This window comes from Gasterosteus aculeatus, chromosome 6 (genome assembly GCF_964276395.1).
Source record: "Gasterosteus aculeatus chromosome 6, fGasAcu3.hap1.1, whole genome shotgun sequence".
NCBI classification, from domain to species: domain Eukaryota; kingdom Metazoa; phylum Chordata; class Actinopteri; order Perciformes; family Gasterosteidae; genus Gasterosteus; species Gasterosteus aculeatus.
In genome coordinates, this window is record NC_135693.1 from 4,268,063 (window position 1) to 4,287,883 (window position 19,821).

Sequence of the window (19,821 nt, forward strand, 5' to 3'; positions counted from 1 at the left end):
TGACTCACACTAGAAACGTAAAGGCAATTTGGACTAAGTTTCCAAAGAATTGCCTCAAAGTCCACATCTGGCAGATATCACTTACTTTAATGGGAGTTGACAGTGAATGCCGCAATACACCTAAAAGTCTAGGAATCACATGGACAGCCATTGTATCCCCTGAGCCAACTGACTTGTAGAAGATGTGCTCCATTGAGGTACATGATGCACAAAATAGAGACCATGTTCAGCATGGCAGAGGAGCTACAGTTTAAGGCGGGGTGCTGGGCAGCTATTTGCGTTCCTTTGAAATAAAATAAAAAATGGAAGATATGATGATTTTTCAGTCCAGAAATGATTAAAGTGCTCAACAGAAGGCAAGTGTGTCATCCCTCAAAATATCCGTATTGTTTTCCTGTCAAGGACGGCTCCCCGCCTCTGGATGAGCAGCAGCATTATGGCAGTCAAATCAACCAGGATCAAATGCATCAACATCTAATATCACTTAAAATTGCGGTACCCTTCAAAACGCTTCATACTCCATCACGCTCAAAGGGCTATTTTGAAATAGATTTCATCAACCTGTATAGTTGAGATCCTTCGTAAACAGGGGTCAGTAACATGTTTATTATATTTTTTAAATAAGTAAATACGGGGACCGTGGTGCATGAAGTAGAGTGGGTTGGCGGTTCCAACCCCGGCTGTGTCCCTGAGCAAGACGCCCAACCCCTAACTGCTTCCCGGGCGCCATTACGCCAGCCCACTGTTCCGACTATGTGGGATGGATTAAATGCAGAGAACAATTTCCTGTATGTGTAATATAATACTATAATAAGACTAAAAATGTCTCCTTCTTCTTCAAAATACATACATATTTGTAAGAGCCTCTGCTTTGTTGCAAAGGTTGACCTGTGCTAGATCGCTTTGCTGAGACTTCCATATTACACTTTTTGTTTTTCACAAACAACTCCATACTCATTTGAAGTTAATTTGCTTTTTTTCTGTAGTAAGTGACGTCTATTATAAGGAACTGAATTATTACAACCTTAAATATTTCAGCATTTTTCTTGTCCCCTACTCTATGTTTTTTTATTGCTTTTTTGACAACGTCTGAATAATAAATGGACCTGGAGTCAGAAGAATGGGGCAAATAAAGGAATTATTAGACAAGTTTATTATTAATGGCTCAGTTATATCTGTTAAAAGTCATATATGTGGAGTCATACCAGATATTGCATAAAACTATGCAGATCAGTCTCAATAATTGCAAATGCACACAGAAAGATTCACAAATGCACAGAGAAGGAAGTACATTTCAATGCACATATCAATAAATTATATTTGTAGAATCTCGTTCAGTAAAATGAACAAATCTTTTGATAATGGTCCAAAGACTCATACCCGAAAACCCAGTCGAGGAATGAACAAATATTTCTATTTCGGCCACGAGAAAATGAACAAATCTCTCTTTGAGAGGACTCGTTACTCCCGAGTCCTCGTAAGGATTCGTTTTTTCACGAACATATCACTAGTTCAGCAAACAAGGGCATCTGGTAGTGACGACACACCGAGTAAGTAAAACAAGTTTAAAGTTTCATTCAATTCAATTCAATTCAATTAATTTTAATTCAATTAAATTCATTTTGTATAGCCCAAAAGTTACAAATTTGCCTCAGAGGGCTTTACAGTCTGTACACATACGACATCCTCTGTCCCGAAACCCACCATCGGCACAGGAAAAACTCCCCCAAAAATGAAAAAAACCCTTCCAAGAGGGAAAAAAGGGAAGAAACCTTAGGGAGAACGTCAGAGGAGGGATCCCACTCCCGGGATGGACAGACTACAATGGATGCCATGTGTACAGAATGAACAATGTATAATACATGCAATTCCTATGACAGAAATGATTCAAGTAATTGTGAGTAGTAAGCCAGGCGCACAGCAGGACCACTGCAGGGGCAACCACCATCAGATAGAACCACCATCCACAGAAGCCTGTGGGGAGGGAGAGCACAGAGATTTTAGAAGAGGGTAATGTCGGTTTAGGAGTAAAGTAATATGATTAATATCTAAAATAATAATGATGATGATGATGATGGCAGCAGCAGGCGTCAGCATGGCCACGGTAGGTGTCAGGACCAGGGTCCAGAAGGAACCACGATCTACGGAGACCTGATAGGGGAGAAAGCACAAAAAAAACTCCCGGAAAGAAGCTGAATTAGTCATGTGCATTAATAAAACGTGAATTATGGTAGAACGAGAGCGTGAGAGAGGAGCTTGGTGTGTCCTAAGAAGTCCCCTGGCAGTCTAAGCCTATAGCAGCTTAACTAAGGGCTGGTCCGGGCTAACCTGAGCCAGCCCTAATTATAGGCAGAATCAAAGAGGAAAGTTTTAAGTTTTACTTTAAAAGAGCTGACCTAATCTGCCCCCCGGACTGAAAGTGGAACCTGGTTCCACAAAAGAGGAGCTTGATAACTGAAGGCTGTGGCCCCCTATCAGGATAACTTCCGTTTTTTCTGAGTTTAGCATCAGGAATTGCCGGTCATCCAAGTTTTGATGTCTCCAAGACATTCTTGAAGTCTAACGAGCTGGTCCGCCTCTTCTGGCTTGATCGACAGATACAGTTGAGTAAGAGTAAGTTCATGCGGTGTTTCCTGATAAGATCGCCCAAAGGAAGCATATGGAGGGTAAATAAAATCGGTCCAAGTACAGAACCTTGTGGGACTCCGTGACCAACATTGGTGGTCTTTGAGGATTCACCGTTTACAAGCACAAACTGGGATCGATCTGATAAGTAGGATTTAAACCAGCTGAGTGCAGTTCCTTTGATACCAATTAAATGTTCTAGTCTCTGCAACAGGATACAATGGTCTGTGGTATCAAATGCGGCACTGAGGTCCAGCAAGACAAGAAAAGAGATGAGTCCTTGGTCCGATGCAAGTAGAAGATCATTCGTAATTTTCACCAGTGTCGTTTCTGTACTGTGATGCGCTCGAAATCCTGACTGGAAATCCTCGAACAAAGCATTGTTTTGTAGAAAGTCACATAATTGATTTGCGACGGATTTCTCTAGGATCTTAGAGAGGAAGGGAAGATTAGAGATAGGTCTCTAGGAATCACGGCGACTGACATCCTTCACAGATTGCATGATAGACTGAAACACATCTTGACATTGAAGGGCTACAGCTTGCATGCCGTCAGGATTTAGTTTTATTAAGTGCTCATGACATAACAGTGAATGTAGAGGAACATCTATTGTCGGTATTTTTTTACTTAACGTTACTTAAGTAAATTATTTATATCCTTTAAAAGAAATATATATATTTTTTAAAGGATATAAAAACAAACATTTGCGGCTTCCCTTTCACGCCGGTCCACTCACGAGAGCGCAGCGTAGGGCGGCGAAGGACAAGCCCAAATCTCAATGTATTTTAGGACATTATAGAAATGTCACTCATTGACTTTAATCAGGGATTGGCTAAAATGCTTCATAGAGCCGCCGCATTGGGACACGGCCCGAGCCCAGCTTAGTCATGCACAGATATTTTATTTTACAAATAATACTGGGTATATTACATGTTTCAAAAACACAAATAGACACATATTGACTATTTGTCAAATAGTTTTTAATTGTCAAATAGTTTTTAATAGTTTTTATCTTTTTTTTGTTTGTTGCTCATTGACCTCTATGGACCAGCCGACAATTCTGACCCTATATACAACTTCCTGTAGTACTGGGGCTCCCAAGAAGCCAAAAGCAACAAAAGAAGGAATCTTGTTAAAGAAGATATGTCCTTACACAAAGCACAATGATGATACAAAGTTATGTTACGCACATGTTTTCAGCTTTATGTCTTAAGTAGTTTATGTGCTTAACTATGTTAAGTTATAACAGCATTAAGAAACTAGTTCATATTGTACTCAATATCTTCTGTGTTGAATAAGCTCTTCCTCCTGGTTAGTATTTCATATTATCAAAAAAAACTATTTATGTATTGTAGCGTGCACAAAAGACTCAGCATGAATCACAGCGGAAGTAGAAGCTAGCATTCATAATAGATCAATAGCAATAAACAGACAGCTGTAGTTGTACCTTTCGCGCTCCTGTAAATTCCTGAGGGTACTGTGCTACATCGCACAACTCAGTGATTTCTGTCAAGTCTGCCTCATTAATACACAAACCACAATTCTGTCAAAGTGCAACATTCAGTATGAACCCTCAAGGAAGGGTGTGGGGAAAGTGAGTGGCAGACTTGCTTTCGTTAATGCTAAGTTTGGCTTCGTCTGACACTAAGAGAAGTTTTATCATTCAGAATACAAGATAGCAAACCACAAACATACTGGAAGGGTTTTTTTCAAAATAGAATCTCGGCAATTATGAGAACAGGTTTGTGAAACTTGAACTATTCTTTTTTGGGTGCACAGTCAGCTCAATGTCAGGAACTTCCTCATGCTCTTCTGTGTGTGGACAGGCCGACATTCATTTACATCTGCAGTATTGTTTAATTGGTTGACACCACATCTGAGAAACACCAACTTGTAAATGTCGTTCCAAATCAATTTTTATTCCTTTGTATTGAAGGCTGGTAAGTAAGATGAGTGGGTGCTGACATTTACCTGTTTTGTTTGGTCGATTTTCCTAGAAGACGAAAATGGTGATTGTTTTTCTCTACGGTGACACGGTTGTGTTTTTGTTGCCTAAATATGGTGTATATCATAATACGCTAGTAATGGTCATTTTGCATATTTTTTGATGAAGCTCAAGTCGTTACATCACACACATTTAACCCGACTTTCTGTGACCTCGCTGCAACAACCTCCCCTCAGTGAGTCAGCAACGTTCCGTAGGTCGGTTTAGTTAAACAGTACCGACATTCATGGTTCTGGGAGTGTCCGTTGCACTCCTCTTCTGTTTCTATGTATCCACACAAAGACATACATGACAAATAAAACCCATCAAGTTCTGGTGTACATTCTGAATTATGTTTTCTTTTTCAGCTTTATTCAGAGGAAAACCCCATTGAAACACAGGGTCTCATTCTCTATTCAGTTCAAGCACAGGATATTTAATTACATCTAACAACAATTTATTAAACATAAACACAATTATAAGAATCAATTGTGCAAAGTCTTTGGAGCTTGGACTCCATCCTGCCGTAGGATAAACCAGGAGTGGGGATGCTGAGTCCGGACACCAGTGGTGATGGTGATGGTGTGAGTTACTGCCATCCTATGATGAGCATGACTTTGCTGCTGATGGAGGTGTCTGGCTGGAGGAGGTTTGCATCTAGTGCAGGCTGTAATTACAGCTGATTACAAAAGGAAGAACCATTTGTAAAGTTTGACTGCAGCAATGATGTGATTGGCTTATGGAAACTGTGGAAATTATATAACACCCCCCGCCACAATCAGCTGATCTAGTAACCACAGGCAGAGAGGAGGCAACCCGATAAATGAACACGACTGCCAAGTTTGTCTTCCTGAACTAACTTTTGCTTAAGCTTCATTACGCTCTACGTCCTTTATGATTACTCTTAATTAATGTTAATCAACAAAAAAGCCCAGTCAAGATCTGAACAACAGCTTGAGTAACTCCCACATAAATCCCTTGTATCTCTGCTTTCTCCTGTGACATTTTCTTTCTGTTGCCTAATCAGCTCAAATTAACATGAGAAGAAACACACATTTATTTTATTATTCAATAAGACTTTATTACTTTCGCGTTGCCTCCCACTGCATTCTGTTATTGAATTTACTCACACTTTTCCTTCAAAGGGAATACTGACCTCTCTATTCATGCATACAGTGGATGTTTAAATAAACGTTTGTATAAAATTAATAACTACTTTATATTACGTGTTGCTAGGACTGTTAATTAATACATGCAGAATCTCCCACTGCCTGACTATAACACTCCACCGGTCACTCCCCCTCATACTGCACTCGCCACTTTAACTGCAATTCATCACTTTGTCACTTGTCACTTTGTCTCTTGTCTGTTACTTGTTTGTTAGTGCACTTTATGCTTAATACTTTTCTTTAACTTTTTAATATTTAACATTTTTTAACTTTATTCCCTTGTTTTATACTAACCCATAGCCTTAGCCTTATTCTTACTAACCCATTGCACTAGCATTTCATTCCACTTTATTTTATTACTTGTGCACTGTTTTCTTGTCTGTCTACTGTCGCGCACTAACCGCCAAGACAAATTCCTTGTATGTTTGACATATTTTGGCTAATAAATGTTTCCTGATTCCTGATTCCTGATGCAGGTATTATGATTGAAAGCAAAGCTGTTAGCGTTTGGAAGTTACAAGCTCTACCTCTCGTGAGGTGTGATGAGCTAAGTGACGGAGAGAACAAACACAGTTTTTTACTTTGTGTAAAATATATCACACAATATTTCACAAACTTGTTTCCTCTGGCGCTTTCTTTTCGTGGCGTAGTAAATGCTCAAATGTGGTTGGTAACCATCGGTGTATTGGAAAGTAACTCATCTGAACTTTTCAACTTATTGAAAAAATCTTTCTCACACACCAAGCTGTGTTAAATTAGTTTTTTAGCCCTGGAAAGGCCACATGACAAACCAAACAAAAGATATCAAGCTCCCTCTACAAATATGTCGGTGTGCAGTGGGCTGTTCAGGAAGAGGAGCCAGCCATTAGAAAAAGTATAAATCAATAAAGATGATCTCTGCGCTGTGATGCGGTACTGCGGTGAGCTCAGACAGCATTCCCTCCCTGACGTGACTGAGCTTTCCTGGAGGAGAGCTAATGAAGTACAAAAGAAAATCGTCTCCAGGTACAGCAGCCACAGGTGAGTTACATTATGCTAACAGCTCCTGACCTCGTGGTAAGAACTTCTAAGAAGTGGAAGACCATAAGAGTGAGTGGCTCAACTGCTGGGACTCTGAGGAGTTAGAACAAAGCAGTGGCTGCTTCAAATATTGACACATCACAAATATGCATAAAAGGTATAAGAGGCGAGGGATGGAACTGTTGTTTTTATAAAAATTATGAACAGCCATTAAGGAAGAGGCTGTTTAGGGCCCAAGTAGTCAGAGCAAGGACCTGTTGTTTAACATATTGTCACGGTGTGGTTCACTTCATGTTATATTTTGTAGTTTTCTGCCACTCGTGTCCCCGGGTAACTTCACTTCCTGCCTTGTCCCGTCATCCCCTGTGATTGTCTAATAGTTTCCACCTGTGTCCAATCACCTGCACCTCCCTAGTGTATTTAAGCCATGTGTGTCTGTTGTCACTTGTCGCGTCATTGTCTTTCGCCACGCATGTCCTTGTCTCCCGTTTTGCCCCTTGCCCTTTTGTTTTTGACTATTAAAGTCCCTTTTCTTTTTGAACTCTGCGTCTGAGTCCTACCTCCCGCAATCCCTGACACATATACTATAAATATTAACCGTTTTTAAACGGAGAAGAGAGGTGCTCAGGTCTTCAGCGCCGTGAAGGGGGGCGGGGGGTAGATGAATGAGGTAGGATGGAGCGGGAGATGAAGGAAGGTGTTACTGGTGTCCAGTCTCAGGCTTGATGTTGACATCCTGGATGGTCTCCTTTTTCTTCCCAGCTCTCTCCTATTTCTTTGTCTCCTTGTCCTGCATCTTGCGCCTCATTTTGTCCATCTCCGTCTGCCGGTCTTGCATCCGTCTCCCAAAAACGCCTCTCTTCTTTTTTTTAAGTCACTGCTGTTTAACATGATGGAACGAGCCACTCGCCCTGCTGTGCTTGTGCTCTTTGCTGTGCTCTCAACTCTCCATCATTTGACGGCTGTGTTTTAAGTGCCAACAATCTCCCCACATTTAGGACATTTTCCAAACCACTGTCTTTTAGGGACACAGTGATGTCCCTCTGCAGGGTAGATGTTTGGAAGTAGCCTAGCAGCTACCAACATATTCCAGGCACTATCAGTCCTAAAGTCCTAAAGTCACTCATCCCTTCTGACTTACTACTCATAATATTTTAATCATTTTTGTCATAGGAATTGAATCTATTGCACATCTTTTACGTTGTTCATTGTTGACACATGGTATGCCTTGTAGTCTTTTCATCTGGGGAGACGGATTCCTCCTCCGTCCTTTTTCCCTTTTTTCTCCAATGTCAGCAATTTGTTGACACGGGGAGGAATTCCTCTGCACAGCTGTTCTGTTTGTTTTACTTCCAATGCAAAAAGTTCTCTCCATATTCCTCTACCGTCTCGGTCTCTCTGATTTTTCTGTATTTCAGCAATTTTTACAGAAAAGTTTACTCCATCATTCTAAAAAAAGTTGTTCACCCTGAGATCATCAAAACCCAAGCAGCTCATTTTGAGTCACAGGCCTGTATCTTTCTTTGGCTGATAAATAAACAATTAATGTTGTTTTCAACAGTTGCTCTTGTAAACATGATGAGGGAGCAACACAGATGGTTCGGGTTTGTAATGGGTTTTATTGTAATATACAGTGGGCACACGCAAAGTCACACTCCACGCTCCTTCCTCCGCTTCTCAGTCACTACTGCATTTATTGGGGACACACACAGATTAAGCACAGCTGAGGCCGATCTCATCCCAGCAGCATTCCCTGAACTACCCCCTCGCTCGGTTCCCCCTGCTGAGCTAACCCTGCCCCACCACAGTGACTTATGTCAACAGTGGCGCATGGAGTAGAGAGGGTACATGAAAATGTATAGTGCAACTGTTGTAGCTGCACAGGGGTCCAGAAGCTGACCTACCGGATGGTTTTGTGCGACAGGTGGGGAAGCACCAGACCCTCTTTCAGCACTTTAAGCACTGTTACGTCATGCACTGTAAACTAACCACATAGGGTACATACAGTATATGCTGTGAGCTCCAGATTGGACTGGAGATGTAACCACTTTTCCTCCTACGTTTGTCTTTTTTGCTCACCAGGTAACCTGTTTTTATATTGTGAGATCTACTTTTAAAAAGAAATTGCTGATTGGAAAACTCTCAGCTCCCTGGCGACCTCCCTCCAAGCAACTGCCAACGTATTTAGGTTTTCATATTAAAAGGCGATGGTATCGCATAGATGACTACTCATCTTTACTTCACAAACATTTTCCTCCCTTCGAAAAGAAAAGCATAAGGTTCTTGGTGGATGTTGTTTATGACTGATGTGTGATCAGAGATTTTCTATTTTAACATCAGGAATCAGGAAACATTTATTTGCCAAAATAGCTAAACATACAAGGAATTTGTCTTGGCGGTTAGTGCGCGACAGTAGACAGACAAGACAACAGTGCACAAGTAATAAAATAAAGTAAAATGAAATGCTAATGCAATGGGTTAGTAGAATAAGGCTATGGGTTAGTATAAAACATGAAACATGAAGTGTGATGAGTGGCTTGAATCTATAGTCATTTAATAATTTGTACTCGTATGCTGGAAAATAACCCCCTGTAATCTTTGGTGTCCTTGGTGCTGATTCAAAGGCTTGTTTGCAGGATTTTTTGTATTTTTTATGTTGATCCATGGTGGCACAGCAATTGTCCGCTTTGCAACTGTCTGGAGCAGTTTTGTGTGAGTGTGTCTGTTTGTTTGGGGGACAATTACAATTATGTTGTGCTGCTGACTGCTAACCTCCTTTTTGTGGGTTTATACCACAAGTTTTCCTTATCTTAACAAACTTGTTAAGAAGGCCGGCTCCATCATTGGCTGCAAACAGGACAGCTTGGAAAAGGTGTTGGAGGGGAGGTCACTGAAGAAACTGTTATCCATATTGGATAATCCTGACCACCCCCTCCACCACCTGCTACAGGGACAGCGGAGCACGTTCTCCAACAGACTCCTTCAGCTCCGCTGTCACAAGGACCGATACAGGAGATCATTCCTGCCCAGTGCAATAAAACTTTACAATAAATCATCTCTGGCTAAATAATGACAATAACAACCCTGTACTGCTGTGATGTTGCTGCTCTTCCTCTTCTCCTTTTACAAATTATTATTATTGTCTCTTTTGGAAGGTTAGTCTTTTGTTTCAGTTTTAGTTTATTTAATTTAATTTAATTTAATAATTTAATATTTCTATCTTATTATATTGTATATAATGTGTATCTTTTTAATCCATTTTCTTCCCTGTACATGCTGCTGTGATACCAAAATTTCCCTCTTGAGGGATCAATAAAGTATCTATCTATCTAACTAAACAGTCTATCTTTTTATTAATTGTAATTTGACTGTTTAATCATCTTGATTTTATTATTTTCTAGCGTTCCTCCACTTGTTTTACTCGCCTAACTTCCGGCTTGCACTGAGGAAGCACGTTCCTGCTCTTGTCTCCCCTCTCTGTGTTCCTATTTCTCCACTTCTCACCTGTTTCTTTAGAATAAAGACCGTTAGCCATTTCTGTTCTGTCTGAAGTCTGCTCTTTGGTCCAGCACTAAAAAAAACATGACAATTAGACAGTCATGTTAATCAGCAACTGGAGCAGGAAGTGTGTTGTAGGCTGAAGGCTAATTGGCATCCCCTCAAAAACGGAGAACTACCTCACACTACTACAGATGATAACAGCCCTGGGAACAAGAATTGACTGATTAGATATGAAGGACCACAAGCAAATGACCTCCACAACAAATAAGCCTGGATGAGTTTATTGAAATGTTGTCTATAATCTGTATATAAATTTACTGTGTTATTGTTGGCAATGTTAATATCTGTGTTAGTTCTATAGACTCTGTTTCCTTCCTATCCAATTAACCGACAACAGAGGGCATACCCTGGAGCTAATCATCACAAAAGGGCTAAACGTTTCCAAGGTGGAAGGTGCATTTGTTTACAAGGAGATTGCACTCTCAAAGAAAACACAGATATGGTTGGAAAGTGCAATATCAATACGAGCCGTATTGATATTGCACTTTCCAATCATATCTGTGTTTTCTTTGAGGGTGCAATCTCCTTGTACACAAATGCACAAGCTCTCTGAAAAAATCCCCCATTTACTTAGCTTTCCTCCACACCGTCCCTCTCGGGCTGTCACGGTTTGGGTTCATGTCCTGTTTTATTTTGTAGTTTCTTGCCTTTTGTCTCCCTGGGTAACGTCACTTCCTGCCTGGTCCGATCATCCCCCTGTGATTGTCTGTCATGTCATGATTGTTTCCACCTGTGTCCAATCACCTGCACCTCGCTAATGTATTTAAGCCATGTGTGTCTCTTGTCACTGGCCGTGTCATTGCTGAATGTTCTGGAAGCCCCAGCTCCTGCTCCTGCCTGCGTTTTTGCCCATTGGCCTTTTGCTTTTTGGAATTTTGATCATTAAAGTCTTTGTGTTTTGGAAACTCTACATTTGAGTCCTGCCTTCCTTCCTGACACAAGCATCTCAGTCAATGCGCTTAAATTGCAAAATTAGGGATTTTATTGATATCATTGCACCCACTAAAGGGAAGGGTGTCCCTAATAAGTAAGATCTCCTTGGAGAAAGTCCATGCTGGTCAGAATGGAGAAAAGAGAATGCACAAGAGCATAGCGCATGTGGCAAAATGAAAATTTCAATGTTCCTTGTTACATCTATAAAAAAGACTTTGCAATTGCAAATTTGCAATCCAGTTATTTGGAACTGAGAGATTCACGGCAGTAAATAATAAATACTATAATGTCAATACTGAGAAAAATCTGAAATGCTTCTAAATAATATCCATTTAAATATCCATTTTTTTTTCAATTAATGAACCTTGGAAGTCTGGAAGACACAGTATAGCCGAAGTCCTTCTCCTGCTCCTTAGATATTATTCCAACACACTTATTCAAGAAGAGTTCTAACTGCATGACCTCTGATCTTTTACAAATTGTGAACACATCCCTTGTCAGGCATTTTCCCAGAGCCCTTAAAAACTGCATACATTAAACCACTCCTGAAAAGGCTAATTTAGACTTCAATACAATGAATGATTATAGGCCAATATAATCAGGAAAATAATTAAAAAAGCCACTGGAAGGACTAAAAATCGAGGTGGGATTCTGGCATAGTCCTAAAGTGGTTTGAATCCTACTTGAATGACAGAATACTTTGACTGTAGCTAATTACACATCACAGCTGTCTAAAATTACATTTGGTGTTCCCCAAGGTTCAATTCTGGGTCTCTCCTGTTCAACATCTACATGCTAGTGCTAGCTCAGACTATGGAAATGCACAATTTATGCCATTATAACTATGCAGACAACATACAAATCTACATATATAACGATATGTCAAGGGAACTATTAATCCCATAGAAGGGTTTTGGTAAATGCATTCAACAAACAAACATTTTTCGTCATTAAACAAAGATATAACGAATGGAATTACGATTGTAAGTCAGCACTCAGCTTCAATCGCTGATGTTAAGAACCACAAAGCAAGCCAGAAATCTTGGTGTAATTATGGATTCAGACCTCAATCTGAAAAGCCATATAAAACACAAAAAAACTCCAGCCTGTTATCAAGGATTACAGGACAAGTCTCAGCAGGATTTGGAAACGCTTGTCCTGCCTATTGTAATGGTGTGTTCACAGCTGATTAAGTTAAGAAAGTGGATCACAAAACTACAGTTCTGAGCCCTTTACATTGGCTTCCTGTCAAAAAAAGAATTGACTTTAAAATCCTTTTTTTAATTTATTTTTTTACTGTTTGTACCATTGACTGCCTATATTTTAAGATGGATTATTCTTTTAGGACACTACTGCTGTTTCTCCTCTGTTCTACTATAGATTTACAAGTTTGCTTTATTGTATGCTTACAGTGAAAAGCAGGTGGGCATACTCTGGCTGCGTTTAAAAACCCTGCACTTAGCTCAAGTGCAGTTGGGACAGTCCAGGTAATGACTGTATGATGGTGAGTGGGGGAAATAACCTCCATGTCAGACTTCATTTGAGAAGACTTTGGGCCTGTGGAATGACTTTAAACTGTCTTCAGCCACTGAACAAAATACCTCATGCACTCAATTCTTGGGTACACATCTTTCACTGATTTGTGCACACCCGAGGCAACAATGAGTCCTATTACACCTTTGACGGAGGATGATAACGGCAACTTCTGGCATAGTCACTCAGATTCATGCACTTTTTCTTATAAAAAACAAACAGCTGGAGAAGGCTGTCAACCTTAAGAGTTGAGCTGAGAGTTTATTAACATGATGTGTTTAATGGCCCTCATTCAAGAAGCATGAAACACCATAATCACGATTACTTTTCATTTGTACTTGTCCCCCGAGCTTGTTATGCAGGCCCTCCAAAGGCGCCATGAAGCCAGTGTTACAGCTGATCGGGGGGCAGGGAGAGTCAAGGTCCGTGGTAAAAAGGCTTGTCGTATCCCAGGTGGCGTGATGAAAATCAGTGCTGCCACATGCTCAGAACAGTGTTTGAGTCCCTTGACTCTGGTCTGCCTGCCGGGCTGCTTGTTTCTCCTGCCCTGGTGTTGGTGGTGCGGGGCACAGCCTACATTCCCATCGTGAATGTAGGGCCCTCTGATGTCTTGCTGTATCCCCATGCTGTTGTTGGGACCTTGGAGGAGGTACGGGTGGTCAGTTTACCTTCTGGGGTCACCGAGGTGCCACCTGTGGTGGCCACCGTGGCTTCTCAGTCTTTTTCCCCACCAGTGCAGGATCAGCTAGAAGGCCTGGAGTTGGATCATTTTCCAGCAGAAGCACAGGGTGAGGTGAGAGCGCTTTTGGGTCAGTTCGGGTCCATCTTCTCAGCCCATGACGGGGACCTAGGTTGCACTGACCTGATCTCCCACGAGATAGATAATGTCCCTGTGCGGCAACGGTATCGCCGGATCCCTCCGTCAGAGTATGAGGTCGTTAAAGACCACATTAATCAATTGTTCAGTGTGCAGGTTATTAGGGAGTGCAGCAGTCCCTACGCCTCTCCAATTGTGCTGGTTAAGAAGAAGGACGGCAGTCTGCGTATGTGTGTGGATTATAGGCTCCTGAATAGCAAGACCCGAAAGGACGCCCCTTCCATTGCCACACATTGATGATTCCTTGGATGCCCTGAATGGAGCACATTGGTTTTCCACCATGGACCTGGCTAGCGGGTACAACCAAGTCCTCATGGGAGTGTGATCGTTCCAAGACTGCTTTTTGTACCCCCTTTGGCGTTTTTGAGTGGAACCGCATGCCCTTTGAGCTTTGCAACGTGCCCAGCACCTTCCAAAAGTTGATGCAGCGCATTTTTGGTGACCAGCAGTGTCAGTCTTTGCTGCTCTACTTGGACGACATTGTGGTTTTCTTCTCTACCATTGAGCAACATCTGGAGAGGTTGGGTGTGGTGCTGGGTCGTTTGCAGCACGAAGGGCTAAAGGTGACATTTAAGAAGTGTGCCTTTTTCCAGCGGGAAGTAAGTTATTTGGGACACGTCATCTCCGACCAGGGTGTCTCTACAGACCCCAGCAAGGTTGATGCGGTCTCTCGCTGGCCCCCCCTACCACTCTCCCAGAGCTGCGCTCGTTCCTTGGTTTTGCCAGCTATTACCGCCGCTTTGTAGAGGGTTTTGCAAAGCTGGCTGCACCCCTGCATAAGCTGGTGGCAGATCGGCGGGCCGTAAGTCCAAGCGGGTCGATAAAGCAGTCTCTGACTGTTGAACAGCAGAGTGTCACCATAGCTTCGAGACATTGAAAGCCAGACTCATCTCTGCACCTGTGCTGGCATATAGGGTTGTCGCGATACCAAAATGATGACTTCGATACTATACCTGCCAAAATATTACGGTACCCGATACTTACGATACGATACCACAAATAGGATAATGGAATATATTTATCTATGATAGCAATAAATAAAACATCTGTAAGGTTCCTTTTTTTTACCTGATATCTGTTTGACTGTCTGTGGGATGAACAATGCTTTGTTTACTTGCATAATTTGATATTCTCACATTCATATTTCCTTAACTTAAAATAAAAAGGATTAGGTGAAGATCCACCCTCAGGCTCCACAAGCATGTAGCCCATTGCATCAAGTGTGTATTATGTGGTAAGATGTTGTGTGCATTCTGACCTCATGATCATATAGGCCCACATGAGTGAAATTGTAGGTTATTTTGCATGTAGGCCTATATATTTCTGCTGGACTATTCAGGAACTTATTTGGGGTCTTGCTTTGTCTTGTGTTGCTTGATGTTTGACTGTGTTAGGAAAGTTGTTGTCAAGCTAGCCAACTCTCACGGTTTCCGCGTGTGACACGCGTGTTTCCATGTTTTCACACGCACTCACGCCACACATCCAATTTATTACGCTAAAAAAAGAAAAAATCTGCGCTGGTTCATCTAAACGGCACACGTAGCGTAACTTACACCCCCCGTCAGCCGTAGCTTCACCCCCAACGTCTCACTCCAAGGTTTAGTGAAAAGTATCCCTATAACATTAGAAAGAAGCCAACTCAAGAGCACTTAAAACTAGCATCAATATGCAAGCGTTTTATAACAAGCTTGCTAACATTGCTAATGAGATGTCTGCTAGCATCTAAACTTACTTTGTTTATGACAAATTAGCAAGTCAACAATTTTCCAAACACAGTCAAATATCAAGCAAGTGCAACACAAGACAAAGCAGACGTCCTCTTATACCCGGACATTTCCTCTTTTTGAGACCTAAAAAATGCGTCCGGGTAAAAGAGGACGTCTGGTCACCCGAGCTAAGCTAGGCTAAGGCTAATTGTGTTGCTGTGGCTGTATATGGGTGAGCAGTCTGCTACATGAGGGCACGTCTCCCCTGATAAACAATGTGTGCAGGCAGCCCGACACGGAGCGGAACAGTGAGTGCGCTCCAATTGCATGCTTTTTTTTAAAATACCAGTACTAAAATTATTTAAAACCGTATTGTTTTCAACGTATGGGTACCGCGATAACTTTCTAGTACCGGTACACCGTGCAACACTACTGGCATATGCTGATTTTACCCTCCCATTCATTCTGGAGGTGAATGCCAGCTATGATGATCTTCGGGCAGTGTTGTCCCAAGAGCAGAATGGTAAGGTTAGGCCTATAGTCTATGCTAGCCGTGGTCTGAGGCCCCCCGAGCGCAACATGAGCAATTATAGCTCCATGAAATTGGAGTTTTTGGCTCTCAAATGGGCGATGAATGAAAAGTTCAGGGAGTACCTGTTGGGCCACAAATGTGTCGTTTACACTGACAACAACCCCTTGAGTCACCTGTCATCTTCCAAGCTTGGGGCTACCGAACAGCGTTGGGCAGCCCAACTTGGGTCTTGCAATAAGAACGCTGATACCCTGTCTCGTCAGCGTTCCCCTGGGAAACAGGACATGCAAAACCTGGTACGTGGCACACTGCTCCCTCAACCCTTGCGGCAGGCCCTGCAGGTGTACAAGGTAGATGCGAGACAAGCCTTCAGTAAATATTACCTGGGCTGTCCCCACCCGTGATCAGCGAGCTGCCACTGTAGCGCAAGTCTTGGTTGTGGAGTGGTTCTCGGGATTCGGTGTTCCAGCCCGGATACACTCTGATCAGGGACGGAGCTTCGAGAGCTCTCTTATTCAACAGCTGTGTGGTTTTTATGGCATCAAGAAATCTCGTACCACGCCCTACCACCCTTCCGGGAATGGGCAATGTGAGCGTTTCAATAGAACACTTCACGATCTTTTGCGTACGTTGCCCGTATCCTGGAAGCGTGATTGGACCTCTTGCCTGCCCCATGTTGTCTATGCATACAACACCACCCCACACCAGGCAACCGGTGAGTCTCCTTTTCTCCTCATGTTCGGTCAGGAGCAGAGACTCCCTGTGGATTTTCTACTAGGTAGAGTTCAGGATCCTGTTGGCGGTTACGTTCACAAGTGGGTTCAAGAGCACCAGACTCGCTTACAGATGGCATTCGAGGGAGCTCGTGACCGGTTGAAGGCTGCTGCAGAGCGCCGTAAAACAAATCACGACCAACGTGTCAGAGATGTTCCCTTGAAGGAGGGCCAGTTGGTATGGCTGCGAAATGTCGGTGTACGGGGTCGCCACAAGATCCAGGATCAGTGGGCCTCAGTTATGTATCGTGTTTTAAAGGCACCGAGGGAAGGGGGATCGGTTTACACCATTGCCCCTAGGGATGATCCAACAAGAGCCAGGCAGGTTCATAGATCTTTGCTGAAGGCAGTGTTGGGAGTCAACTCTCCAAGCAGTGCCAGCGTTTCCTCTCCTCCTCCGCCGCCTCAGTCAGAGGATGAGCAGTCTTGTGATGGAGATTGGGTGGTATTGGGACCGGAGAACCCATTGTCTACCTTTGTTCAGGCAGAAGCAGTGGCTCAAACCACCCCTCGCCAACGGGATCCACCGCCTGACCCGATCTCCTTTGTGTCACCTTCGTCAGTGGATCCGGCAACAAGGACAGCTTCGTTCCCTGTTCTAGAAGGAGCTGCTGTCCGCCGGACCACTAGGTCAACTGCAGGCCATCACTCTTAACATCCATCGTCTACCACAGCCTATAGGGGGGGCTGAACGAGTAGGTGTAAATCATCCTGGCCCGGTGTCTAATGCAGTTGCCGCACTATTTAGGCCTTGGAGTTGATGTCTGGCTTGTGGTTATTCCATCGTCGGGACAATTACCGGGGGCAGATTGTGGCAGTATGCAGTGATTGGTCCTAACAACTTTCAGCTGGGTCTGGACCACAGCCAATCGCTGCATGACAATGGGGTATAAAGGCGGCTTCAGAGCACCGGTCTGCATCTCAATTGCCAGAGGCTGGGATTACGACACACCCTCGCGTCTTTTACGCTGCTCCGTGTGGTGACATAAGCTCACTGGTATGGCTGCAAATTATTCTCCACCTGATGCACTCAATGTCTGCGGCTGGTAATCCTCGTGGTAGCATCAATCCCTCCGACCCACGCTAATTGGCTGAAGTGGCCTGACGGTGCAAGGATTATTGAGCATCAGCTCTACACCCGCTAACCTGCCAGAGACCACTGCTGCTTTGCCTTGTCTTGGTTAAATTAACCCTGTTCGGGTTCGCTTTGTTTTGGCTGAATTAACCATGTTGTTCTACTTCGCCTTTTGCTAAACCCACCTTGTTTGGGTCTGCTTTGTTGTTGGCCTCCCCACATTGCTCGTTTTTGAGTTTCGCTGTGGGCCTCCTACTAGGTCAAGACACATTTTAACTGTGTGTACGAGAGACAGGCCGTACTTTGTTATTTGTCTGTTTGTCAATTTGTTATTTTTCTTTTGTGATTTCGTTAAGCTTTGGTTTAGCAGTTTGTCTGTTTTATTAGTATAGTTTTTGGTTAATTGTAATTATTTCCTTTCTGTTTTGGTTTAGTTTCTTTTATTTTAAACCTGTTGCCCTCATCTTTCCCCCCATTCAGGTGCTGAGTCTGCGGTGGTGGATTGGTGTCCCAGGTGGTGGTGTCCCTTTTATGTTATGTTTTTGCATGTTTGAGTTTGCTTCACTTATAGTTGTTTCACGTGTGGTGCTCCTTGGGTCCCCTTTTCTTTGTGTGACCTAATGGACACTTAAAATACTTTGGGAATAGTATCCAGACGTGACAACGCCACTCTTTGGAGGGGAGAGACCCTGCATTCAATTATCTTATTGGCCAAAACCCCATACGAGGTAGATCATAGACAGACAGAGGCTTCTGCGTGTACAATGCAATATCACTTTTATTTAAACAATAACTTTATAAAACCACATCCAAATAATTTATACCAGTAGTGATTGACCGGGGGCACAATGACACTTCCAACAATAAAAACACTGCACACTGTTAAGAAAGGCTAAAATAAGCAACACTACAAACTAACACACTCAAATACGATTACTGATCCTGGTTAAAAGACACAACACAATAGAAGTGGGGAAGGGGGAAGCAACGGTCATCAAAAGGGCACAATATCATTGTGTTATTTCTATAAATGGAGGGAGCAAGATGGAGGCACTTGAGCATAATCTAAACTAAAACTATGGTCTGAGAAAAAGAGCAATGGCTGTCCTGCTGACCACTGCGTGTCACCAGTTCAGCCTGAAATGCACAAAACAGCCATTAATCACCAAATACCCATCATCCTTCTCATTACAAAACACATAATGTGCTTGCAAGCCCCACTTCCTACCTCCTTGGCCCAATGCACCTGTGCACCAGCAGGTAGGACCCTGGGCTCACCAGGTCTGGTTCAGGTCTGACCTTCTACCATAGAAAAGAACATTATATTAATTTCCCCATGGCCTACAGGATGTAGATTAAAATTACACAGCCTACCTCCTTAGTACAGTCCGCTCACCTGCACGGTACTGGCGAGCAACAAACAAAGCAACCCAGACTTCAGGACATGCCGGACAACGAGAACAAACGTGAGTTGCTCGACTCTCACGGGATCTCCTTTATATGGAGGGGCTCTCCTTGAGTTAAAGCCTCCCGCTCTATGCTGAGGCTCCCAGGTCCTAAGGTCCCAACCCTCACATTTGGACCGTCCATCATCGTAAGTCTCAGCCCTCTATTGGTTCCCCCGTTGCTTTTCCCAGAGTGAAGAGGTTTTTACCGTTGTTTTAAAACCGTAAATTGACTTGTCTTAAACTACGTCTCTGCATCATCAGTTGCAACAAACCTGAGTGCCTCCCCTTAGTTTTATTTGGGTGAAGATTTAAAACAATTCCCTGGGTAAAATTCCCAGGGTGGCGTTGTCTGGCGACATAATATTTGAACTGCCCTCACCCATCCATCACGCCTCGTGTCGCTTCATACTGTATTTGGATAAACCCCAAAGACTTGTGTTGTCCAAGGCACAAAGAAATGGTCTCAATAAAATTGCCTTATTTCAGCTTGGCAGATCCTCTGACCTGAGGCTCCTTCGAAGCTCTCTCACACCTTATCTCTCAGGAAACATCAGACTCCACAGGTACACGTAACTGCTGCACATG

General features: G+C 42.9%; 1 long non-coding RNA gene across 1 annotated transcript; it reads right to left on the reverse strand.

Moving 5' to 3' along the window:
• Window positions 1-18,548: 18,548 nt before the first annotated feature.
• Window positions 18,549-19,146, reverse strand: LOC144409471 (uncharacterized). Its single transcript, XR_013467925.1, has 2 exons — window positions 19,017-19,146; window positions 18,549-18,925 (listed from the first exon to the last, which is right to left on the reverse strand). It is a non-coding gene; the product is annotated as an uncharacterized LOC144409471 (long non-coding RNA).
• Between the last annotated feature and the right edge of the window lie 675 nt (window positions 19,147-19,821).